The 27,686-nt window shown below is 42.9% G+C and overlaps 1 protein-coding gene across 9 annotated transcripts in view; it reads right to left on the bottom strand.

Moving 5' to 3' along the window:
* Nucleotides 1-27,686, bottom strand: part of LOC139452837 (5-hydroxytryptamine receptor 4-like) — a 118,095-nt gene that overhangs the window by 7,004 nt on the left and 83,405 nt on the right. The window contains exon 1 of one of the 9 annotated variants that reach the window (XM_071234472.1): nt 14,250-14,297. The exons of 7 other annotated variants lie outside the window; for them this stretch is intronic. The gene's annotated coding sequence lies outside the window, so the exon portion shown is untranslated. Of the gene's footprint in view, nt 1-3,687; nt 3,785-14,249; nt 14,298-27,686 lie in introns of those variants that run through there. One more of the 9 variants, XM_071234470.1, reaches the window with a different exon arrangement.

The raw sequence follows: 27,686 nt of genomic DNA on the forward strand, positions 1-27,686 counted from the left end.
CTTAACAATACATCAAAACAGCCAGTTGCCTCGGGTACAGGTCAACAATAGACTTCAACACCACACTTGTGAATGTAGTGAATGAGTGAGCGGTTTTATGTCTTTTCGCCACAGAGGGGACACTAGAAATGGGCTTCACACATTGTACCCATGTTGGGAATAGAACCCGGTCCTTCGGCGTAACAAGCGAACGCTTTAACCACTGGGCTACCCCGCCGCCCCTGCCTCAGTGAAGGTTAAGGATACACTAAAATATTACAAATATCTTAGTGGAGTCAACAAGGCACTAAAACAGCCAATTGCCTAAGTCCAGGTCAGCAATAGACTTCCACACGTATCCAAGCGTAGGTTAAAATACACTTGCATATTACATATATCACAACAATGGTCAACAAATCACACAAACATCCCACTTGTCTGGGAGGAAACACGACAGGTACCACGTACACGCATGAGAGACAAGCAGAAAGCGATCGCTCCACGGGGCAAGGCAGGCATACCTGTAGGTACGGTCCTCTACCTCATGTAGTGTGTGTAGTTAATAATGTTGACGGTAGCACGGAATAACAAACGCAAATCGAGCTCCTTGTTTGACAAATTGCCACAGAGATGCAGGTAAAACAGTAGCATATGCTCCATAACTTATTCATGTGGTACGTTTATACACTGACAAAGGAATTAATCATGTTACACAGCTGTCTCCCTGTGTAAAATAATCCCATAGTTGAGATGTCAAACTGAATGTCGCACACTGCGAACCACTCGGTCAGCACATTTGTGAAATCAGAGTATTTGGGCACTAACAGTTTTAGCCATACCACGACATTGCTCTGGGGATTAGGCACTGTAGGCACTGTCGAGTCCTTCGCGGGTTTAGTCGACTGGCCTGAAAAGCGAAACAGAAATATTTCTGTTTGCTGCTGGGGATCTGTCATAGTCTTGCACCATGACCGTGGATTATTTTTTTTATGAAAAAAATAAATCTAGAAACGCATACAAAAGCAAGTCTAGCCAGCTCAAGCTACATGTAGTTCTATTTCACAGAAATCAGAATAGGGATTTTTTTTTATTTTTAGAGTCAAGTTTGATATTGTGTAACATAAGATTTCAGAGACTAAATGTTAGTCTAGGCCTGTCACTTCCCACTCGAAAATGTCACTGTGTGTTTTGCACTCAAACAACAGACCAAACAGCAGCCCTATTTAACACACGGATGAGCTATAGACCAGCATATTGTTCCCGATGCAAAGTTATGTATATGATTTAATAATTATAATTCTACAAAGGGAAAACAAGAGGAACCAACAATACCCCCCCCCCCCCCCTCCCATCAGCATCTCACACTACACATGTCAAACCATGCACTTGTTTTTTCTCTCCATACGTCATACACTATACTTAAGAATCAATATACTAAACACCATATGGTATACTCCATACATCATTCACATATTCCATTCTACACACCATACTCCATACACCGCGCTCCACACTCCATATACAATAGTCCAAACGTTATACTCCATAATCCTCAATCCACAATACACACCAAACTCCATAAACCAAACACCATATTCTTTACAGTATACCACATATACCATTTCCATACTATAGATACCATACTCGATACACCATTGTATGCCCCATATACCATACTCCAGATTAATAATAATAAGAATCATGTCAGACTATACATCCCACCACCCTCACTCATCCCTCAATCGGACAGCCTCCGTGGTCTAGTGGTAGAGCGTCCGCCCGGAGAGCGGAAGGTCCGGGGTTCGATCCCCGGCCGCGTCATACCAAAAGACGTTAAAAGATGGTACTTGTTGTTACCCTGTCTGGCGCTCGGCATTAAGGGGCTAAACAAGGACTGGTCGGCTCGGGGTCAGTATGCTGTGTCTGAGTCGGGTATTCATGTTAAACTGTGGCGTAGTATCTAAGTGAGCTAGCTCAATAAATCGGCATCAGTCCGGACTAGTACAAGCAGCCACACACACACGTACATGCATGTCGCTATATAAGTGCAATAATCTTGGACGCGACGTTAAACCCCATTTCACCTCACCTCATCCTTCAATCGCTTATATTTACCTATCATAATGGGGCGGGGGGTGGTTTGATTTAGGTAGAGGGTCTTCATGATACATTTGCATTGTGCACTTTTGCACACATTTATTCGTCTCATGATCCTCTTGTGGAACATGTCAATACTCATGATTAAAACAAGACACGCCGCAGTGTTCTTAAACTTAATGTCAATGTTGATTTGGTTGATGGTTCTGTACTGTTGGACAGTACAGAAAAGAGTGTCAACCAAGCGAAGGGCCATATCGAATCGACCCAGACTCAGCACGACCACTGCATAGAGTTTATGTGCAGTGTGTAGAGAAGCAAACCTGAAGAGTCCTTCGTTTGGATGAAGCCGTCTGGCCTGGAAGGTGAAACAGAAGGTTTTCTGTGTCCTGCTCAGGGCCAGTCACTCTCCACTCGAAACCATCAATGTGTGATTTTGCATCAAATATGCATGTGAATATGAAATGAAGACAATGCAGTGAATTTAATGAGACTGACAAACACATTGTCAGTGGATACCAAGCTTTGACACACACACAGTGTCACAAACGACATGATGGTGTAGCTCGATCATTTTATTACTGTCTTCGCCATGCTTGTGGTTTCGACACAGATGTCCACCAATGGTACGACCAGGAATATGTAGAAGGCGTCATGGAAAATGATATATACAACATTCTTTGGAATAGGCCCATTTACAGCCTTAGACGTATCCAGGCCAACAAACCTAATCTTGTCCTTTTTGATAAATCCAATGAGATAATTTATATCATTGAATTTTCTGTCCCCTTTGACACTAATGTGATTAACAAGACTGAGGAAAACCATGGCAAATATGCGGACCTCGCTTTCGAAATGTCACGCTTTCATCCCATGTACCAAGTTATCCGAGTCCCCATTGTTCTCGGTGCCTTAGGTTTGGTACCTCCAAATCTGTTGACTGACATTGGGAGAGTACCCGGGTTTGCTTACAGGAATACAGCATTTCTGACAATCCTGGTAATGCAGAAGGCTGAAGTGTTGTGGAGTCTTCACATTCTCCGAAAAGTTCTGGGTCGGTTTGACTAGGCAGCGCTTCCTGGGAGAAGTCCCAATCGCTGTCTGGGCTGCGTGTAGAGGGGGCAAGGGCCCTTAGCTGATGATGAGCCTAACCAGCCTGACTGTGCCAGGATCACACAAACCCTATTTGCTGCATTTTATATTTTAATCTGTAAATAATAATAATAATAATAATATAAAAAAATACTACTATTACTACTACTACTACTACTACTACTACTACTACTACTACTACTAAAAAGATAATAAAAAGCAAACTTTGCACAATATTACCTCGCTGTGCGGGGTCAGTGTGAATTCCACTTGTATTCCCAGATTCCTTGGGAGTATACAAACCATATCCCTCCCGTCCACCCCATCCCTCACCCCCCCCCCCCCCCAATACTTACTCCAAGGAGACAGACACAACCACACTCACACTAACTCACACAAACTTCAGCAATCTGAATCAAGTCTTGTGAACATGGATTTCATCAAGCACAGCATATAAACACAACTGCTATACGTCCAACCTCTGTCCCCAACGTCATCAACAGCAACATCGACAAATACCTTTACTGCTACAACCGTCGCCGATGTCGTGACCCTCCGCAGTGTCCAGTAACGGCTGCTGTAGCTGCCACCGTCCTCAGCCCAGTCCCACTGGTGATGCGCTTGTCCAACACAACTACAGACTTCCTTCCACGGCGGTACAACCCACACTACACATCCTATCGATAATTCAACACTCAAGTATACACCCTTGTCTATCGGAATCCTGTAAGTGATCGTAGCAACTCACTCAAACGGCTGTTTTGAATCGACCGCTAAGGTGGATTTATTCTATATTTAGCCATTCAACTTCATCGTGAGAAATTCATAATCTATTATTGATTACCACGGAAATCGATGCTACCTGGAAATTGAATTGTGTGTCGGAAAAAAACGTAGACGGGAAGGAATGGATAAACTGACTTCTTACTCACGTCAACGGAGAACCGAACGGTCCTTTGTTTGACTTCATACGTGAAAACACATAGACCTACATATAGTATACGGTCTTATTCACGCAGCAAGGGATATAGCTGGTTGAAATAATTTTACAAACGGAAACAGTTAGATATGAGGCCAATTCGCTTCGTCAATGGACACCCAGGATCATAGTCGTGGGTTCGAATCCCAGATTTACCATAATCATCAAACCATGGTCTGTCTGCACCGTCTAAACCTTCTAAGGGTTTACCAAAGATGCAGGTTTGACGACCGCGACCTGTACGTTTTCGGCTTTTCCATCATATTAAGCTGGATGCTGGATATGAATGTATTCCATTTGAAGAGACGTTTAACCGAATTCACACACTAATTAAACACACCATCGACCGCTCATGCGTTCCAGGTAAGTTACGGCTCGTGTGTACAAGACGGATGTAATGAAAGACGTATGCATTCAGAACGGCCAAACACCCGCCCACCCGGTTCCTCCACCCGATCAAGCATAAACTTGTCAATTAGATAAACTACCCACCCACACAGATATCGTTTACCCGATGGTATGCTTGGAGAATAGCTACGAGCAATGTCAAAGATCCTGTCTCGAATGAGCTGGTTTTTATCTCAGAACGGGAATTCTTTAGGACCGACAATCAATTATGTTGAACACAGGGTAGATTAGTCTGTATATACTACTCGCAACAAGTTAAGCACCACCGAATTCTTTCATAATACTACAGTTAATCTGTCTTGCCATGTCAGATTAACTCTTGTAATATGAAAGAATCGGGTGGCCTTTAACTTCTTTTGATGAGCATTCGACCCCATCCTCTTTTATGACAGTAGCTTTGTGGTGATATAAAAACAACGTTGTCTATGGCGGCCTAATGTTACCGGTGAGGTAAGGTGAAATGAGGTTTAACGTCGCGTCCAAGATTATTGCACTTACATTGGGACGTGCATGTACGTGTATGTGCGGCTGCTTGTACTAGTCCGGACTGATGCCGATTTATAGTGCTAGCACATTGAGATACCATGCCGCAGTTTAACATGAATACCCCACTCAGACACAGTATACTGACTCCGAGCCGACCAGTCCTTGTTTTAGCCCCTTAATGCCGAGCGCCAGACATGGGTAAAAACAAGTACCATTTTTAACGTCTTTTGGTATGACGCAGCTGTTGATCGAACCCCGGACCTTCCGCTCTCCGGGCGGACGCTCTACCATTAGACAACGAAGGCGGTCTAATGTTACCGATAACACACGAAGTTGTAGTGACGTCATGAACCATGAATGGCGTCATGAAACCATTCATATGATAAACGCTACCAAAGACCATTTTGCAAATATTAAAAAATAAAACAGTTGGTGTAAATCCACCAATCAGAGTCGAGTAAGATAAACATGTCAGACGTACCATAAAAAAACATCCCATATATAATGAATCCTATTGGTAATACGTAGCGAAAACAGTGGTATGGAATCCATCAATGGAATCAACTCGAACAACACGTTACTATGCATGAATTAAGACCCGAGAGCAACTCGGTCTTTCTCTTTTCACAAAGCGACCTCAAGTAGTCCAAGTCTATGGAATGGGAGTGACGGTAGTTGTAGCTTTGTTGGACGACCTAGTTCTTTAGTTCAACTGTGGTATTTGAAGAACAAGCAGCGTTTATCAGACGAGCCTTGGTTAGAAGAGAAACTAGTATTCATCCATGCAATAGCGTAGTCAACACAAGACAACGATGTTTGTTTCAAACTAGGTTTCCGTTATCTCACAAAAAGATAAATAAATAATCATATCTTTTGGAAAAGAACGCCCACACACATTCCATCGTATTAAAAACGTGGGTCTCAAATCTTTATGTGATTGTGGAAAATTGATTTCATGATCAAAGATACATCCTGTCTGGTGACTGTCCCGTAAACTTTCTCGTAATTATCGATACTGAAACGAGAAATTACTCAAAAATAAACAGAACAAGCAGATAATATCGATCTGATCTTCGTTATGACAATCAAAATACAGGTAGAAAGTTCAGAACGTGGAGAGGTGACTCGGTGCTCCTTGTCAAGGTCACAGCTGTCTCACTGCTTGTCGCGAACACAAGGGAAAACACACGTTTCAAAAACATCAATATGCATTTTAGCACAAATAAAATCCATCCTCTGTGTTGTGCTTGTCAACAATCAACATGCATCACGTGAGGTAAATGCTCTCTGCTATTAGTCATGAAATGATGATGAAATAAAAGAACACCCATTGAACTTAGGTTTGTCCTCGTTACCGAATGAACTATGGGTTTTTTGAAATTCTTGTTTGGCTAGGGTTGCTCGTGTTGTTACAGACCTAATATTTCCGCTATTTCCGTGTTACAGTAAGTCTCATCTGTCATTGGCAGAATCGGTGTCGGACAAGAGTGGCTGTCACTGGAATACATGCCTCAGTCTTGCAGCTGGCTAGTGCTACACTGTAACATATATATGTGCTCCCTCGGCCATGTACAGGAGGCATACACGTAGATATGAACGATCTGGGCACATGTATGAAGTTATGAATACATCGCGTTGTGACTACCTTGACATCGTGAATGACCTCGCGCTGTGACCAATTTGACGTTATGAATGACCTCGCGATGTGACTACCTTGACATTGTGAATGACCTCGCGCTGTGACTATATTGATGTTATGAATGACCTCGCGATGTGACTACCTTGACATTGTGAATGACCTCGCGCTGTGACTATATTGACGTTATGAATGACCTCGCGATGTGACTACCTTGAGATTGTGAATGACCTCGCGCTGTGACTATATTGGCGTTATGAATGACCTCGCGATGTGACTACCTTGACATTGTGAATGACCTCGCGCTGTGAATATATTGACGTTATGAATGACCTCGCGATGTGACTACCTTGACATTGTGAATGACCTCGCGCTGTGAATACCTAGATTTTCTGAATGACCTAGCGCTGTGACTACCTTGACGTTCTGAATGACCTAACGCTGTGACTATTTTGACGTTCTGAATGACCTCGCGCCGACATTCTTGATATTCTGAATGACCTAGCGCTGTGAATGCCTAGATGTTCTGAATGACCTAGCGCTGTGACTACCTTGACGTTCTGAATGACCTAGCGCTGTGACTATATTGATGTTATGAATACCTCGTGTTGTGATTACCTTGACATTGTAAATGACCTTGCACTATGACTACCTAGATGTTCTGAATGACCTAGCGCTATGACTACTTTGACGTTGTGAATGACCTCGCGCTGTGACTACCTTGACATTGGGAATACCTTGCGATGTGACTACCTTGACATTGTGAATGACCTAGCGCTGTGACTACCTTGACGTTGTGAATGACCTAGCGCTGTGACTACCTTGACGTTCTGCATGACCTAGCGCTGTGACTACCTTGACGTTCTGAATGACCTAGCGCTGTGACTATATTGATGTTATGAATACCTCGTGTTGTGACTACCTTGACATTGTAAATGACCTTGCGCTGTGACTACCTAGATGTTCTGAATGGCCTAGCGCTGTGACTACTTTGACGTTCTGAATGACCTCGCGCTGTGACTATATTGATGTTATGAATGACCTAGCGCTGTGGCTACCTTGACGTTATGAATGACCAAGCGCTGTGACTACCGAGGTGTTCTGTATGACCTGACGCCGAGACTACCTTGACGTTCTGAATGACCTCGCGCTGTGACTATATTGACGTTATGAATGACCTCGCGCTGTGATTACCTTGACGTTGTGGATGACCTCGCGCTGTGACTAACTAAAAGTTCTGAATGACCTGACGCTGAGACTACTTTGACGTTGTGAGGTGAGGTGAAATAGTGTTTCACGTCGCGTTCAACATTATTGCACTCATATAGCGACGTACCTGCATCTGTGTGTGTGTGTGTGTGTGTGTGTGTGTGTGTGTGTGTGTGTGTGTCCAGCCCTTGTTTTAGCCCCTTTATGCCGGGCGCCAGGCAGGGTAACAACAATTACCATCTTTTAAAGACCTTTGATGTGACACAGTCGGGGATCGATCCCCGACTTTCGGCTCTCCGGGCGAACGCTCTACCATTAGGCCACGGAGGCGGTCCCTTGGCATTGTGAATGACCTTGAGCTGCGACTACTTTGAGGTTGTGAATGACCTAACGCTATCAATACATTGACGTTACGAATAAACAAGCGCTGTCACTACCTGGACGCTATGAACGACCTAACCCTGTGACTACAGTTACGCTATGAGTGACCACGAACCTCTACTACATTGACGTTACAAAGACCTAGCGTTGTCATTACCCTGGCGTTATGAATGACCTAGCGCTTCTACTACATAGGCGTTACGAATGACCTAGCGCTGTGACTACACTGTGTTATGAATGGCCTAGCACAATCTCTACCTTGGGGTTACGAATGGCCTCGCGATGTGACTACCCTGACATTGTGAATGAACAAACCATGTGACTCTCGTGTGTAGTGAGTAGCCGGATACTGTGACGATACCGTAGACTATATGCGTATTAATACTACTATCTGGATATTAATACTACCATAGAACTACGTCTTGTTTAATTGTGTGACTAGTCTAATACTGTTACCCTATACTTATCAGAATACTGATGCGGCAAACCCAGTTCTGTGATTTGCGCAATGTTGTAACTTTATCTACAAGGGTCAAATAGTTTCGCATGGAGAAGACCTGTCTCGATTGTATTGGCTGTTACATCTCGCAGGTTAGCAGCAGAATAGATGTATCTCGTCAATAGCTCGTTAAACTGATGTCCGCCTAAATGAGAAGCGAAGTAGCCAAGATGGAAAGCTAATTCGCTAAAGGACCGCGTCTGGCTTTTCTCATGTCTTTTAGTTGCCTGTGTTTCTGGTCTGGGGAGAACTTGATTCGCTCAATTACATAAATGAAGAAAGCACTCACGCTGATTAGCACGGCAACTCGCTCCACAAGGCCGTCATTGGTTGATTGATTTAACTTAGCGTGGTAAGTGAGGGGCGGGAGGAGTTGGGGGCGACAATAAACACAAACGATTCCTGTACCAAATGCTCATTTTCCTTAACAATATATAACAGCAGTTACCCTTTATTGGCGAAAATACGATGTCTGGAGTCGCGGATATACCAAATAGGAATACAATGGCTTCCGGGTAAAACGATTGGCACCGGCGGATGAAACGCAAAAAAACCTTCAGACGAGAGTTCTAAAGCACAAACTTCCTTTTTATTTTCGCGGTGTAAATAACAGTAAATCTGCTTACCTTGACATACATTCACGCCGTGAGATGCATGAGCGACGGCGAGTATATTTGATATGTACACAATTCTATTTATACGTATAACGGTAAAACATTTCCTGGACGTTGACCAGCAACATACAATGCATGAAGGAGCCACCGCAAACTATGTCGGCGTTACAGTTCGATTAAGTCGATAAGAGATGAATCGAAAAGGCTCAAAGACATTAGCGCGGTGGGTGTCTCAGAAAACGAGGTGTTCGTGAAAGTTTCAACTATGTTTAACGATACAAAAATAAATACAAAGATGCTTTTGAAAAAAAAGTATTAAAAAAGTAGTTGGTATTGGCCTTATTTGCTACAAGTATTGCAGTTTATACAGTTTGTATACATTTAAAGTTTCTGTGGGTTGCAGTCACCCTTCAGTCTGTCTTACAGACCCTGATACAAATATATATCAAATACAGCCCATGCAAGTCTATAATGTTTAGCAAGTCTAGATTACTGCAGTATCAGAAAATGAAGAGAGTCACTGGGCTCCCTTATATTTTATTTTTATTACGATAACTGAATAACTGTTTTTAAGTACGATATGTTCATTTCAGAGACTAGATGTTAGTCTAGTCTCCCTTCTCAGTTCATTTTCCCTTAATACAGCACAGATGTATGCCATCGGCCCATGCTGTATTATCCAATTATACACCTCCGTCCAATTCATAAGATAATTGTCAAAACATTCATTGTATGGTGAATAAAGAAAGCTAAGTTTCTGAAATCTGTTCCATCTGAAGTCGACATGAGTATCTATTTAATTTACCCAGTGATGGATGAACCTAATATTTCTGTAAATTACATTTAGTGGAGATCCTTAGACGCATTACATGGAATTCAGTCAGGGGCTTTGTTTTGAAGGGCAAATCAGACAACCAATACTAAGGGTTACTTTTTAGCGATTTGCTGTCGCGTTGGGATTCCTAGGTCCGATAGTATAGTGTGAGAGCTTACTGAGTATTGTTTTACGTCGGCGCTTTAAGGATATACCAACTACATCAACCTGAAAGATATCAGACTGAACCGTCTATAAACTAATATGCAAAACTATTGAGGTGTACCGAACCTTCAATGCCACCATCCTTATATTATGGAACCATTATCGTTATAGAGGTTTGGGTGTACCATTACACTGCCAATTAATCAAGCAGTAATATACGGAATCAAACTGGGTCTTATCCATGACGAGCGAACGCTTTGACCAGAGAGCTACCCAAGAGCTTCTGGCCGAAATTAAGTAACAAGTGAGTGAGTAGGGTTTTACGCCGCTTTTAGCAATATTCCAGCAATATAACGGCGGGGGATACCAGAAATGGGCTTCACACATTGTACCCATGTCGGGAATCGAACCCGGGTCTTCGGCATGACGAGCGAACGCTTTAACCACTAGGCTACCCGACCGCCCCTCAAGTAACAAGACGCCTTATCATTTTGCAACATGTTCCTTAAAGACAGGTGATAACTCGTGGATTGTTCCCCAGAAGGTTATGAAGGTTTTAGAAGTCGTTTAAATAAATTTCTACAGCAGCGAAGGGGCACGGGTGACCGAGTCATTTATGGCTTCGCAATTTCGAGTTCAACCATATTCACTTACCACAGCATAAACGTGGAAGATACAAGACAAATAGATGAGATGGGAATGTCTGCATATTTGTTTGTTGTTCAACGCCGTAATAATCAATATTCCAGCTATATCATGGCAGTCTGGAAACAATCACGTCTGGACGCGACAATCCAGTGATTGATACCATGAGCATCGATATACGCAATTGGAATACGATGACATGCATCAACCATGTCAGCGAGCCTGACCCCCGATGCCTGTCTGCATCATGTAATCTTTCATATCTTTATTATCATCTTATAAGTGTGATTATTTCCAAGGCCGCCTTTCATCTTTAGCAATACGGCATATCTGAAATTATGTGGTTCTCATTACTTAAACTATTACAAAATCCAATCAAATCAAGTTTTCTCAGAAGCCCCGCCCCTCGCAAGCTCCTCACACCACGTGTGGTCCGTAGTTTATCCTGATGAAGCTTCTCTCAGTGCGCATGTGTAGATCCAAAACGAAGCAAGCCTTGCGTGTAACATGTGCTATTTTGAGAGCCAACCTACCTTTATCTCACTGGCATATACATACATGTATGTGTTGATGTAAGAGTACATTCTCCGGGTCTTTGCCCACAGAAGTATTTGTTCCCTTTTGCTGTTCTCCTTTGAACTACATGTAAAGCCAATCATCTAAAGTGCGAAAATGTTTAATTTATATTTATCGAGGCGTCCATATCTTGCCACTTGATGGGGTTTAGAACTGGCTAGATTGTATCGTAACCACTTACTCGAGAGGTAATTACCGATGTTTCCGAAGAAATATATTTTTTCGGCCGGTAGTTTAAGTTTTGTACTCATTAATTCACACCCATATTCTGGTGTAATAGACCGCTTCCGTGGTCTGGTGGTAAAGCGTACGCCCGGAGAGCAGAAGGTTCGGGGTTCGATCCCTGGCCACGTCTTACCGAAAGACGTTGAAAGGTGGTGTTTTTGTTTCTCTGTCTAGTGCTCGGCATTAAGGGGCTTAAACAAGGACTGGTCGGCTCGGATTCAGTATACTGTGTGGGGTATTCATGTTAAACTGCGGCATGCTATCTCAGTAGACTAACATCATAAATCGGCATCAGTCCGAACTAGTACGAGCACACACACACACACACACACGTGCATGCACGTCGCAATATAAAAAATATAAATGCAATAATCTTGGACGCGACGATAAACCCAATTTCACCTCACCATACCTGTTTCGTAGTATGAATACTGCTGCTGTACGTGAACTGATTTATAAATATAACGACGATGATAACGATAAATTAACAGTAATAATAAAACTTAAAATAATGATATAAGTATGGTAACAATAATATTACTACAATTACCACCACTGCTATTACTACCATAGGTCTTACTGCTAACCCGTGAAGATCCGGGTCTTCAGGAACTGCGACTAACGGGATCGGTTGGTCAGGCTGACTTGGTTAGTGTATGTCCTCGTATACCAATGACGTAAATCGATGCTCATGATGTTGGTCACTGGATTATCTGGTCTGGACTTGAATATTTATATACCGTCGTGATATCGCTGGAGTATTGCTGGATGCGGCATTAAACAACATGCAAAAAAGAACTAATTCTGCTGCTACTACTACTATTATTGCTACTATAACTACCACTACTATCACAAGTGCTGCTACAACCACTACAACTGGTAGATATACCACTATTTATGTTGTCAAGGTAATTTATACCTTAAATAAAGACCACATATCTTCTAACGACGTCGACTGATACTTCAATGTGTATACTTTCAGCTTATTTGTTATTCACAGGTCAACCGCTATTGTTTCAACTGTTCGTAATATTGGAGGAGTAAATTCATGGTCAGACCTCCTCATAATTCTTCCACAACGTAAACAATTCCTGGGATGTCTTCATGACTCTCCCGCGTGTCATGTATACATAATTCTTTATGCATAATTCAAACACTTTGAAACAATGGCTGTTAAAGTTAATGCAGCAAGTCAAGACAATGTTCTTGTTTTTACGACTTTCACTTTGTAGTGGAAATGCCACGCTAATAGTGAAAGACGTGACATTTCTTCATTCAGTCATATGACAACCCGTCATTTAACGACGTGTAAAAGATGCGTATGAAATTCGAAGCATATTCCTAAAAGGTTAACAAATACACACCACTTAGTACAAATGGTGTTGAAAACAATCTAGAATCAAAATCAGCCAATGAAGTTTGAGAAAACACAGCCAGCTACTCTACGCGATTGTGTCACATCCTCACGAGAGCGACGGTGATACGGACGGCGCCTCCTAACATTAGCTGTTGCATAACACGGAAGTTAATGAAACGACCACGCTCAGTCACACTTCAGTGTACGCGGCGGATATAATGAACATAGTTTATTAGATGAGACTACGGCGTTAAGTGTTTTGTTCAACGTAGGGAAGAAACATGGTCGAATCAATGATGCAGGGACAAACGGGATGTGTTATGCTTGGATTAACTGTAAAATTATCCCGGCGTCTTGGATGGGTAAGCGTGTCCCCGCTGCATTCCGATACGCCTGAGTCAGTATCACATTAGTCGTACGTTTTAGAGTGTTAGTTTGCAAGCCTGGCTATATGTCATGACTAATGATTAAGACGTCTGTAAAAAATATTTTATGGTTTATGTTTACATTCAATTCGGAGTAAGCATTTTTTAAAACAAGGATCATGAGTATCATGATCGTGAAAAAGTTAATGGTACGTCCTTACTACCGAGGCATTAGATACCAAGGATTTAAGATGTGGGAAGTTTTGTGAGCTTGTAGGTCGACATATAAGGTGAAATTTATAGACATCGAGTAATGTTCACATATTGGTACTCCGTAAAATGATAATTTCAACATTTGATATTCACACACACACACACACACACACACACACACACACACACACACACACACACACACACACACACACACGCACGTAAGCACGCACGCACGCACGCACACACACACGAAGAAACACAAATAGACATACACAAACTACCAACACAAAATACACACACAGACACAAACAACCATAGCACAAACACACGCACACACACGGACACAAACACACACACTGAAACAGACACAAACGCAACGCAAACAGACATAAACAAACACAAGCAGAAATACACACAGACATTTTCACTTCCTTACAAATACTCAGTTCAACTCTCATTACTACCTGACTCCCAAAACTTCCGCTTACGAAACTGTTTAAACGTACCTCTATGCATCCACGTCGATCAAGGTTGCCTGTCAGGTAGACTGAGCTGGCGTTTAACAACACTCGACTTGCACGTCACACAGCTGAGCAACGGTGTCTCAAAACAACACGTGTATCTGGTTAATGCGGCCATGCGTGACACCGCACTCCTCATGTTACAAACACAAACGGCGGGCAAAAGTCTTAAGAACATATTTTCCTGTTTTCTAACAAACTAGGCGAAGACTGACGTTATGTGGATAGAAATGTTGTAACCGGAAGTCTTTGAACGTGACCGCTCTCTCACATCGAAGGAAGAAAACATGTTTTCAGGTCCTCCCGTGTACTTCCGCTTCCGGTTAGTCCGGTCTGCGTGTTAGGGCGTAATGGACCAATAAGTGTGATATGTGGAGGCCTAAAGGCAAGGCAAAGTAGAGCTCGAGTTCTAATGGCCGAATGGCTGCCGTCAACAATACACCTGCTCCAGCACAGCGGGGCTACTAAGCATGGACTACACATGATATAATGACCCAGCCATGCATAAAAGAGATAGCAAGAGTTAGTCGATGTAACCTGGTTGGACATATTTAAAGGGTTTCATTAAAAAAGACCACGCTGATAGAAGTAATTTCTAAAACTGACCAAAGGGAACTGATGAAACGATAAATGATGGTGTGGTGTCTGGTGTGTCCACCATGTTGGGCGTTACATACATGTCACAACATCATACTATTGGTTGTTGCCCGTGAATACCACTTCATAAAGCCTTGTTCACACCGTGAATACCACCTCATAAAGCCTTGTTCACACGGAGAACATCACTTCATAAAGCCTACTTCACACCGCGAATATCACCTCATAAAGCCTACTTCACACCATGAATACCACCTCATGAAGCCTTATTCACACCATGAATACCACATCATAAAGCCTACTTCACACCATGAATTCCACTTCAATAAAGCCTTGTTCACACCGTGAATACCCCCTCATAAAGCCTTGTTCACACCATGAATACCACCTCATAAAGCCTTGTTCACACCATGAATACCACCTCCTAAAGCCTACTTCACACCGTGAATACCACCTCATAAAGCCTTGTTCACACCGTGAATACCACATCATAACGCCTTGTTCACACCATGAATACTCCCTCATAAAGCCTTGTTCACACGGTGAATACCACCTCATAAAGCCTTGTTCACACCGAGAATACCACCTCATAAAGCTTTATTCACACTGTGAATACCACCCCATAAAGCTTTATTCCTACCGTGAATACCACCTCATAAAGCTTTATTCACACCGTGGTGCTCGTTGGTACGGGTGGCCGAGTCATCTATGGCACTGTCAGTCGCTGTGCTTAGTTGCGTCCCTTAGGCGTGTCAGAATGTTATGATCGTAGTGTCGAACCCCAGATTCGCCTTGGTAATGTTTCAGGGTTTGTCAGAACCATACCCTCGTTTGTGGGTTTCACCAAAGCGGCAAGCGTCTGGGAACTGCATGACATGAACCATCAATCTGGCACTCCAGTGATCTAAGTGAAATACTGTTGTAAACGGCATTAAGGGGCTAAAGGAAGCCTATGTAAATCCAGACATATTTCAAGCATCAAGTCATACGGTTTATATTTCTGAGGAGCAAATAGCAAGGTAACATAAGACTCTATGTGTGGGCATTCTTTGTTTCATATGGATATTTGGAGAAGACAAACTTATGCCAGAGCCAATCTTAAACCAATTTTTATCAAAGTTCGATTTCAAAGAACAAATGTCAGAACACTTTCAACATCATACGCAGATCTGTCGGCTTATTTCTTATGGAACCGCTGTCAGAAAAAGAAATGGATGTAAATAGCTATAAAGCGCAGTGGATAAATCCCTGTATATATTGACCACAGTCGGTTCCACAGACCCGTGCATATCAACCGTAAATCCCTTCCTTTGACAACAGGAATCCAAGGCCTATTCCTATGACTCCAAGTCTTATCTCCAGCATTAATAAGGCCTTTGGTAATACACTAGGTCGTGCATGGTCTTCAGATATGAGCTATGCTTTAAGTGCAGATAGGCTGTGTCTGGTAGAATGTATTCACAAGGCAAGATGAGGTGTCAGTGGACCATCACACGTCAGCTGAAGCCAATTGCAGGTTAAGGTTGATGGAGAAAAGATAGAGCATTAGCAGACTTCTGTAAGGTTACAAACTTACGAAAATGGTTCTCAATATTGTGGTAAGTATTTGAGACATGCCACAAAAAACGATTTTAACTAAGTTTGGATATGTCCGGTTTATATATTAAATTCCCAGCTTATTAGCATTGTCCGGATTTTAAAGAAAACTTGATCTTTTCTTGACTCAAATGTTGTAAATTTATGAGAAAGTGAGGGAAAGAAAGTCTGGTGAAAAGGAGCATCTGGGACCATTTCATGCCAATGGCTAATAATGCAGAGGTTTACTGCATCGCGATTTGCTGTGCAGACTTGCGACACTCATCTTTGAGGATCCGCTCCGATTAAGACCCATGGCATGTCAACACCTATCCTCGGCCGTTGTTTCAACAAAGCGAGAAACGTCTACTTCCATCGACATTCATCAAGACACCCGCCCTGAAATGCTACGTCACTGGACGAGGAACGCTCATATCTGTTTTTGTTTATCTTAGCTACATATGATTTTTCACCTGCAGTGTGGAAAGAAAACAACTCTCAGTGTTTAGTAAAAAGAAACAAACAAACATCGTCATAATACTTAAACACATGTCAAGTATCTTAATTTGTTACAAGCGACAATATTAATCCTTAATTTTAATGAATATAGATAAATTCAGAATCTGTTTAAATACCAATGACCAACTCATTAAGTTTCCTATCTTTCTATATCTGATTGGTTTATTTCTATAAGTCACTGGAATCTCTCCATATGTAACTGAAATATTCCAATACCTGAATTGTATCTTCGTATAACTGACTGGAATCGTCCCATAAATTACTGGTATATTCGTATAACTGACTGGAATCGTCCCATAAATAACTGGTATATTCGTATAACTGACTGGAATCGTCCCATAAATAACTGGTATATTCGTATAACTGACTGGTATCTTGGTATGACTGAACAACAGTGTAAACACGCATACCATTCATGAGTATTATGCGAAAAGTAATTGGTTGGTCGGTTTGTTGTTTAACGCCGCACTCAGCATTATTCCAGATATATGGCGGCGGTTTGTAAATAATTGAGTCTGGACCATACAATCCAGAGATTAATATCATGAACATCGATCCATGCAATTGGGATCGATGGTTTGCATCAACCAAGTCAGCGAGCCTGACCACCCGATCCCGTTAGTCGCCTCTTACAGGGCGTGTTACAGGGCGTGATAGAGCTGGAGGTAAAATAGATTTGCCACAACCCCCACCTCCACCTCCATACAAACGACATGGATGCCCCCCCCTGGTCAGAAGTCGAGATTGGCTTGTTAACTCTCTACCTGCTACTGGGCTGTAGTGTTGCATGTGGGTGTGCTCAGTGTGTGAAGTCGGGTCTGTCTACCTGCTACTTGGGCTGTAGTGTTGCATGTGGGTGTGCTCAGTGTGTGAAGTCAGGTCTCTCTACCTGCTACTGGGCTGTAGTGTTGCATGTGGGTGTGCTCCGTGTGTGAAGTCGGGTCTCTCTACCTGCTACTGGGGCTGTAGTGTTGCATGTGGGTGTGCTCCGTGTGTGAAGTCAGGTCTCTCTACCTGCTACTGGGGCTGTAGTGTTGCATGTGGGTGTGCTCAGTGTGTGAAGTCGGGTCTGTCTACCTGCTACTGGGGCTGTATGTGTTGCATGTGGGTGTGCTCCGTGTGTGAAGTCGGGTCTGTCTACCTGCTACTGGGGCTGTAGTGTTGCACGTGGGTGTGCTCCGTGTGTGAAGTCGGGTCTGTCTACCTGCTACTGGGGCTGTAGTGTTGCACGTGGGTGTGCTCCGTGTGTGAAGTCGGGTCTCTCTACCTGCTACTGGGGCTGTAGTGTTGTATGTGGGTGTGCTCAGTGTGTGAAGTCAGGTCTCTCTACCTGCTACTGGGGCTGTAGTGTTGCACGTGGGTGTGCTCAGTGTGTGAAGTCAGGTCTCTCTACCTGCTACTGGGGCTGTAGTGTTGCATGTGGGTGTGCTCCGTATGTGAAGCACAGAACCACAGACTGCGCTTCACACATGAAGCCTTGGATGACGGAGAGCAAACTGAAGCTGGACGATGACACAGCTGAGGCAATGTTAGTTGGCACAAAACATCTAGGAAACCATTCCATTGTCAGGAACAGTAGAAGATTTAGGGTCGGTTATTGATTCACATCTCTCAATGGATACACAGGTTGACAATTGGAGGACGTCCTGATTGGCGAATGGGACTTATCCCAGGAAGCACTGCCTGGTCGAACCCGTCCAAAAGGTTTCGGAAAATGTGAAGATTCTCAAACACTGCAGCCTCCTGCATTACCCAGATTGTCAGAAGGGCTGTATTCCTGGCAGCAAACCCAGGTACTCATCCAATGTCAGTCGACAGATTGGGAGGTACCAAACCTAAGGCAGTGGGGCAGAACAATAAAGAGTCGGACAACTTGGTACTTGGGATGCAAGCGTGACATTTCGAAAGCGGAGTGCGCATATATGCCATGTTATTCCTGAATATTGTCACATGTGTGTCAAAAGGGACAGAGAATTCAATGATATCAATGATTTCATTGTATTTATAAAAAAAGACAAGATCAGATTTGTTGGCCTGAATAAGTATGAGGCTGTATACGGGTCTATTCCAAAGAATGTTATATTCATCATTTTCCATTACGCCCTCTACATTTTCTGGGTCGTACCATGGATGGGCCTCTGCGTCAAAACCACAAGCATGGAGAAGACAGTTATAAAATGATCATGCCACTCCATCATGTCGTTTGAGATAAAGCTGGGCATCCAGTGACAATGTGTTGGACAGTCTCATTGAATTCATTGCATAATCGACATTTCATATTTACAATTTCATGCTAAATCACACATTGACGGTTTCGAGTTGGAAGTGACTGGTCCTGAGCAGCAAAACAGGAGGCCCTCTTTTTCACTTTTCAGGCCAGCCGACTACATCCAAACGAAGGACTCTGCAGGGTTGCTGATCTTCTCATCACACTGCACGTACACTCGATGCAGTGGTCGGTCAGATAGCCTCTCCTTGAAAAACTAGGTCTGGGCCGATTGATATGAAACTTCGTTTGGTTGATCACAAAAGGATCATCCGACAAATAAATGTGTTGAAAAGTGCACAATATAATTCTATCACGAAGAGCCTCCACGATAATCAAACCACGCCAAAAGTGGTGACATCTATTGCCTGACATGATTCTGGGCCGGTTCGATATGGCCCTTCGCTTGGTTGACACTTATTTCTGTACCGTCCAGCAGTACAGAACCATCAACAAAATCAACATTGACGTTAAGTTTAAGAACACTGCGGAATGTCTTGTTTTTATCATGAGTATTGCCATGCTCCACAAGAGGATCATTAGACGAATAAATGTGTGCAAAAGTGCACAATGCAAGTATATCATGAACACCCTCCACGTTAATCAAACCACGCCCGCCCCATTATAATTGGTAAATATAAGGGATTGAAGGATGAGTGAGGGTTGGGGAATCTATTGTCTGACATGATTCTTATCATTATTAATCTGGGGCAAGGACTATGGGACATACAATGGTGCATAGAGTATGGTAACTATAGTATGGAAATGGAATATGTGGTATAATGTAAAGAAGACGGTGTTTGGTTTATGGAGTATGGAGCTTGGTGTGTATTGTGAACTCAGGAGTATGGTGTACGGAGTATGGAATATGGTGTAAGGAGTATGGAGAGCGGTGTATGGGTATAGAATACATTTAGGAACGGTGTATGGAGTATGCCATATCGAATGTAGAGTATTAAAAATTGAGTATGGTGTTTGGCGTATGGAGAAAAAACGAGTGCAGGGTTTGAGATGTGGAATGTGGAGTGTGGAATGTAGAGTGTGGAGTGTTGACTGTGTAGTTTTGAATGTGGAGTCCGGAGAGTGGAGTGTTGAGTGTGGATTGTTGAGTGTGGAGTGTTGACTGTGGAGTGTGGAATGTGGAGTCCGGAGTGTGGAGTGTGGATTGTTGAGTGTGGATTGTTGACTGTGGAGTGTGGAATGTGGAGTCCGGAGTGTGGAGTGTGGATTGTGGATTGTTGAGTGTTGAGTGTTGAGTGTGGAGAGTGGAGAGTGGAGCGTGGAGCGTGGAGTGTGGAGTGTGAGGTGCTGATGCGGGGATTAGTGTTGGTTCCTCTGAAACTCGTGTGTTCCCTTTGTAGAATTATGATTATTAAATCATATACATAACCTTGTATCGGGAACAATATGCTGGTCTATAGCTCATCCGTGTGTTAAATAGGGCTGCTGTCTGTTCTGTGTTGAGTGCAACATGACACCAGCCACCTGTCGTCAACACACATAGCATTGCATCATTCAATAGCTAAACTTGACTAAGTAGCCCATATGACAGTTGAAAAACGATCAGGGTTAGCATGAAAGACATTGTGAAAACATAACTAAAAATAACTGACCATTCTAACCAGCATCAATGAACGCCATTCTCGTTATCAAAAGCATTTTAGTTCTTGCGGAAACACTGAGTCTGGAAACTGGAAGCTACTTCTATGGTCAATGAATGGACATATGGGCTCGACGGACTTCTCACTGCGAGCACTGTGGCACGTAACAACGATTGACAGAAGTTGTCAACACAACATCTACACGATCATCCTTTGAATCCCTTACAACACCTAGGCATCGGAAGCGTCGTGGTTCTTCCGGTCCTTCCTTGAATGTACTCAGTTGAAAATTTTTAACACACACTGACACACACACCGACACCGATACAGACACAGACACACAGTACACACGTATCTGTGTTACAAATGGCCACCATGTCCGTTTGTTGGTTGTTTAACGCCGCATTCCGCACTATTCCAGCAATATTTATCTGTAAATAATCGAATCTGCAGCTTTCCATATGTATTCGGTGATGGATAGAGCCTACACGTTTTGTTGAAGGTTGAGTGTCAAAAGATGAATACTGTTTTACGCCGCTATCAGTAATATTACATTTATGTCACGGCGGCCTTGGAATGGTCGGGTGGTTGATAGCATGAATGGCGATCCACGACGTCATGATGACACGCAAGGTCGCACACTGTAACCGTGTTATGCATTTTTACGGGGTTTTATAACAAGCATGGGACATTTGAGACATATTCCGTCCCGAGAGGTTTCAAAATACAGCGCAAGAATGTATGTTTTTACGTCGCAGTAAAAGATATCCGTTCAATATCACGGCGGCCTATAAATTTGTCGAGTCCGGGCCGGGAGGGGATAATCAACGCCCAGCGCCGTCCGACCACTCCCGAATTTCAGTCAAGGAACAGATATGATATACATGAGTTTGTTTGTTTGTTTGTTGTGTAACGCCGCAATCAACAATATTCCAGCTATATGACAGCGTTCTTACATAATCAAGTCTGGACCTAGACAATCCAGTGATTAACATGATGAGCATCGGGTTACGCCGTCGGGGTACGATGACACGCCATCAACCAGTTCACCAAGCCTGACGACCCGATACATTAAGTCACCTCTTACGACCAGCATGGGGACCAATTCTAACCCATAATCTCCACAGGGTATGCATCTCCATGCGCCGTAAATTTAGATACGATTATCAACAGGGACAGACACGATATTCAAGAGGGACAGCCAGGAATGAGGTATTATTTATAGTGATTGTTACTAAATGATGGTTCTCGTTTCTCCAATACAGATATTCAAGTCTTTATTATCCATGTCCTTATAGCGATTGCAGGGTTTGAACCCCATTTTATGATCTCGCTCGGCAACATACCAGTTCCGAAATGGTAGGGGCGGTCGGGTAGCCTAGTGGTTAAAGCGTTCGCACGTCACGCCAAAAACCCGGGTTCGATTTCCGACATGGATACAATGTGTGAAACCCATTTTCTGGTGTCCCCAGTCGTGATATTGCTGGAATATTGCTAAAAGCGGCGGAAAACCATATTCACTCACTCCGAAATGGTAACAGTCAACGATTGGCGTCAACCTTGGCAAACGAAACCATTATGCTGACAAAACAAGAATCAGTCTCGGGGATGTTACACGCAACTCACTCACTCCAATACTGGCTCATTTTCTTTGCCGTGGCAAGCACACCGGGAAACCTGACCAGCTACGGTTATTGCCAACTGTACACATGAGATCTTGGTTGACATTGTCAAATGAGCATCGGATGGACAAAATGGCTAACGAGTATGGACAGCGCTGGTGATGAATAACTGAAATCTAGACGATGACGTGTTCCAACGTAATGTGTTTTCCCCAAGTATTGCTGTCAAGAAGAAACCTTATCTATTAATTATAGACTTTCATCCTGACTTTTGGGGAAAAACAGGTATCTTTTACTTCCCACTCGTGCCCAATCAAACAACGAAGATGATCACATGTGCCAAACGTGTCCAATCTCTTTGACAAGAGTGTACAAGCCTGGCAATTACCCACCCCTTATCAATAAAGCATAACAATCTGGTATATATGGTGAAACGGATTGTGCAAGTGTGGAGGCTTAATAGACCCAGGGAGTGCCAGGTTAACTGAAATAAATCCTAACTCAATCGAATCACTTGCAGGCGTCTAAAATCGTTTCACTTTCTAAAGCCTATTGGTTATTAATGCAGTGAGACTGATTGATTATTTTCATATGTCTGTGAGAAAGTGCCCGTTGAGGAGTGTGGATGTTGTTCAAATCGACAGGGGAGGCGTGTGCTGAATATAAACTCCAGGAGTGTCATCACTCATCTCAATCTACAGTGAATTGTCAGAACATGTTCAAATGACTTCTATATTTGGCATGTGTGTAACTTAATTTGGCTAACTCGGTTTCTATTTTTGCAAATCAAGTTCATATTACCGACTCTTGCCGTCGTGGTCTTCTATCACCAGACGTTCCATCTACATAAAGATCAAAGTGACCCTGTCTAAGCTGACAACCTATTAAACAAACATATAATTAGATGGAGAAAGGGATAATTTTCTTCTCCTTTATCAATGTTCCAATTTAGAAATGTGGTTACCAGTTTGTAATATCGATCGCACTGGCCGTCTGTATGTAGAAATCCGTCAAAGTACCGATATTAATATACAGACTGAGTGAAAAGACGAACTCTCTGTGTCCACATTTCGCTTAGGACGTTAAGATATTGCCCTAGCACAATCCATATCTATAACATGTCCTAATTTCGGCACTCCGCTTGTCTCGAAGTACGGATAATTCTTTCATTCACGTTACTTCGAGTTGACCATGTTCCACTGCAAATACAATACAATTCGTGGTCTTGTGGTAAAGCGTCTGCCCGGAGAGCGGAAGGTCGGTGGTTTGATACTCAGCCGCGTCATACCAAAAGACGTTAAAAGATGGTACTTGTTGTTACCCTGCCTGGCGCTCGGCATTGAGGGGATAAAACAAGAACTGGTCTGCTCGGAGTCAGTAGACTGTGTCTGTGTGGGGTATCATGTTAAACTGAGGCATGGTATTTCGGTGGCCGAGCACTAAAGTACAAGCATACGCACGCACGCACGCACGCACGCACGCACGCACGCACGCACACCTACACACACACCTATGACAATATGACCTGACCGCATCTGATACGGATAATTCATAATGTTTAATTTCATAAACTTTACAGATCTTATTGGCCAAAATGAACAACATCGGTATTTTCCTCTATCCTGGTCTTATAATTCTTATCCAACCTGATGATGTAGTGGCCAGTTTCCTGCTCTACTTGAACCCAGCAGCATCTGCAGCTGCCACTGTACAGTATGGCCCCCTCATCAGTACACATCACCATCGAGAGGTACGGGAGAAATGCTCAGATAATCGTGATAAGGCTGGAGAGTGCTGACACAGTACTAAACTGGCGGTTACACTGGCCACTGGAGCTGCTTGTCCTTCCCCAGCCACACACAATTGGAACAAACTTCGACAGGTGACAGATATTTTGTCATGTGTCCTTCATCTACGTCCACACGTCCATGTCCCGGAGAACAGTTAATCCACCAATGGACTTAAAGTGCCGTTCATCAAAACCCAGGGGGCCGGGTAAACCCCATATTAATCACTTTATGCCCTCATTTAAGCGTCTCCCTGTCCAAACCTTCACTATCTCTTGAAAGGTAACCACAAATGCCTCAGGCTTCAGTTGAGACACAACGTTTTATCACAGACGGAGGACGTCGGTCACAAAGTTACCATACATTGGGCCCGTCGTAACGTTTAACCTGAATATTTCAAATACTTTAAAAATGTTCTGTGGAGTACATTTGGTTTTCCTTGCCGTTGTTTCAAACCTTATGTAATTTACATCACGGGTTTCACCGTAATGCTTGTGGAGGGTGAGTGAGTGAGTTGAATTTAACGCCACTTTTAACAGTATTCCAGTTATATCACGGCGTGTCAGCTTTATGTGGGAGGAAAGCCCGAAGTGATGCAGGTCTCAGACGTTTAACACTTTGGTGACACCCACGAGCAGGGGTATGGTGCTGACAAACCTAGAACCATATTCGGGGCGAACCGGGATTCAAACCCACAATCATAATTTTGTGTGTGCCAAGGGGACGCAACACTGCACACCGAATTGCCTCGCCTAAGACGACAGGGCCACCCTATCACCGCAACAGAATTAAGTGTGCCCAAGGGACGCTTGTGGAAGGACTGAAGTGATGCACACTTTAATATACAGTAAAGTACCTTTATAACGAACACGCTTATAACGAACTGACGGATATAACGAACTGATTTTTTTTGTCCCGACTATTTGCTATAGTTATGCTGTATATATGCTTATAACGAACTACGGGTATAACAAACTAAAGTTAGTGGTCCCTTCGAGTTCGTTATAACCGTAGTTTACTGTACTAGATTTTTACTAATATGGTGAAACCCAAACACATGCTCTGGTGCTGACAAACCACAAAATTGTAATAAGGGCCAATACGAGATTCGAACCTGCGTATCGTGGCGGCCCGTACCCCTGTCCAATATAACACCAACGTACTCATGAATATAAATACAGATACACATGAATAAGATATCCTTTCTGTTACATCCTTTATGTTCGGCGGGCGTTATTGACGGGGAATACAACGTTCATCTATTTTGTGAACATCTGCAGTGAACAATATGTGACTTTTTTTTTGCAATGATATTTGGATTTGTCGTCTTTTCGTTCTTTTTAACAAAGTTTCAGGAATGGAAAATATGAATTTGAATATATTTCGGACAAATAAATTGAATTTGAATATACATATTATATCAGCCAGGGCGCCATCCCAGGACCCGCTGTAAATAATGTATATCCCTCATTCGTTCTCTGCATAAGTTATTGCCGAATAACCCGGTTAAATATAGGCCGTAAAATATATTTTTTGTTCGTCGGAATACTGTTGCAATATAATAACAAACTCATGCCAAATATTTAAATACACAATTACCATTTGTAAAAATTATGATTGTGGGTTCGAATCCCGGTTCACGCCGATTATGTTTCTATGTTTGTCAGAACCATACCCGTGCACAAAAGTGGTAACCGCCTAAGACCTGCATCACTTTTTCCTCCCACATGAAGCTAACACGCCGTGATATAAATAGAATATTGTTAAATGCAGCGTTAAACTCACTCATTAGATCAGGCGCAGCTACGTCAAACAAATAGTCAGTGTGAGTGGCCTTACTTATATTAAGAACTCAGATATATGTCACTTCCTGTAATACGGCACCGAGAACTGCTAACTGTAATGATTTGATCGACCCGCAACACCATATGAAGAAGTAATATTTCTAACATGTGCCCTCTCTCTATGCAAGAAACATTTAATATGCAAAAAAATTGATTAGAAGTCTAGACTACTGAGAGAGCCTTCAGCTGGTATGAGAACAATCATATTAGAAAACTGACACGCTTTGGTATATTGATTGGCATGTCTATATTCACTGATATGAGTGGTTGGTAGAGTAACACATATGCTGGTGACAAGACAGGGTTCCTGACACACAGAAAACGTTATCTTTACACATGGTTTGCGTTCTTGCCAGACATCAAGTACACATCGGTATATTTTCTTTGAAATTATCAGTAACTTTGAACATCTTGCTTTACACACAAACGTTTAATTTAAAGAGGAACGATGTTCACGGTCTGGAAATCATTCCCAGTCAAGGTCTAGACGTCGTAATTAGTGTTTTATGTGAAACTAACACACTGTTAACACGTTCCTAGAATTTGATTTGGCAATGAAGGAAAGTGGTGTTTGAAAGATCTGAATCAAACTTCCTGGTAATGTAATCCTCCGAGAACCTAGTCCTATTTAACTGATTGAGTATGTCTTTACTCCGCATTTGGCACTATTCCACCATTATTAGGGCGGGGACAGTAATGGACTTCACATATACTATGTGGGAATCGAACCCGGTCTTCAGCGTGACTTTGAACGCTTTAACCACTAGCCTACCCCACCAACCTAGTCCTCTTTAAACTATGACTGAGACTTGTTTGATTACTCTTTGGAGTCCCTTGATTTAATATTATTGGGTGTTGTTGACAAGTGGACATAAAAATGGTCATGAACCATAACAGAAATACTTTATTATAGTCGAACTCTTCATTCATTCTCGGACATTTCCTGAGGTCTTCTAAGTTATGACCTCCTTGTCAAAGCGAATCAGAAGCATAGCACGTGCTTAGCTGAATAATCACAATTCTATTGCTATCCCCGATCCTTATCTTCCTTCGAGACGAAACAAACACGCATAACAACCTATCAAACGTCTGTTCTGGACAATCATTGTTTCTCTTAGGTATTTTCCCTGTCAAATGATTTGCCTATACAGCGCCCCCTGCTGAGATCAAAGGGAGACAAATCGTTGAATGAGAGACAAAGCGGCTAACACTTGAGTAAGTCTGTCATTCCCGAGTTGGCCTGTCCACAAGACAGGGTAATTAGCACATCCACCCTCACGGCAAGTCTGCCATCTCGAAAGCTTTGATGTGACCAATAAAGGAGGACTTACTTGCCACAATGCAAGTTATTTGTGTCTGGGACTCGGCTACTAAAATCCCGAGCAATGCCATCAAAAAAGTGTGGCACTGCAATAAACGTCCCCGTGGAGCGCATGCTGTCGCTGGCACAGGTGCGACGACCGACTGAGTGCAGATGCGACAGACACCAAGGAATCATTCCCTACATCCGTGGCAAGGGCTTGTGTACTTCACAAGAACAAAACAACAACCCGCGTGTGTTCCAGGGCAAACTTGGTTCACAGTACCTCATGCTAGACTAACATATAGTCT

This window comes from Haliotis cracherodii, unplaced genomic scaffold (assembly GCF_022045235.1).
Source record: "Haliotis cracherodii isolate W230 unplaced genomic scaffold, xgHalCrac1.p SCAF_9, whole genome shotgun sequence".
Lineage (NCBI taxonomy): Eukaryota > Metazoa > Mollusca > Gastropoda > Lepetellida > Haliotidae > Haliotis > Haliotis cracherodii.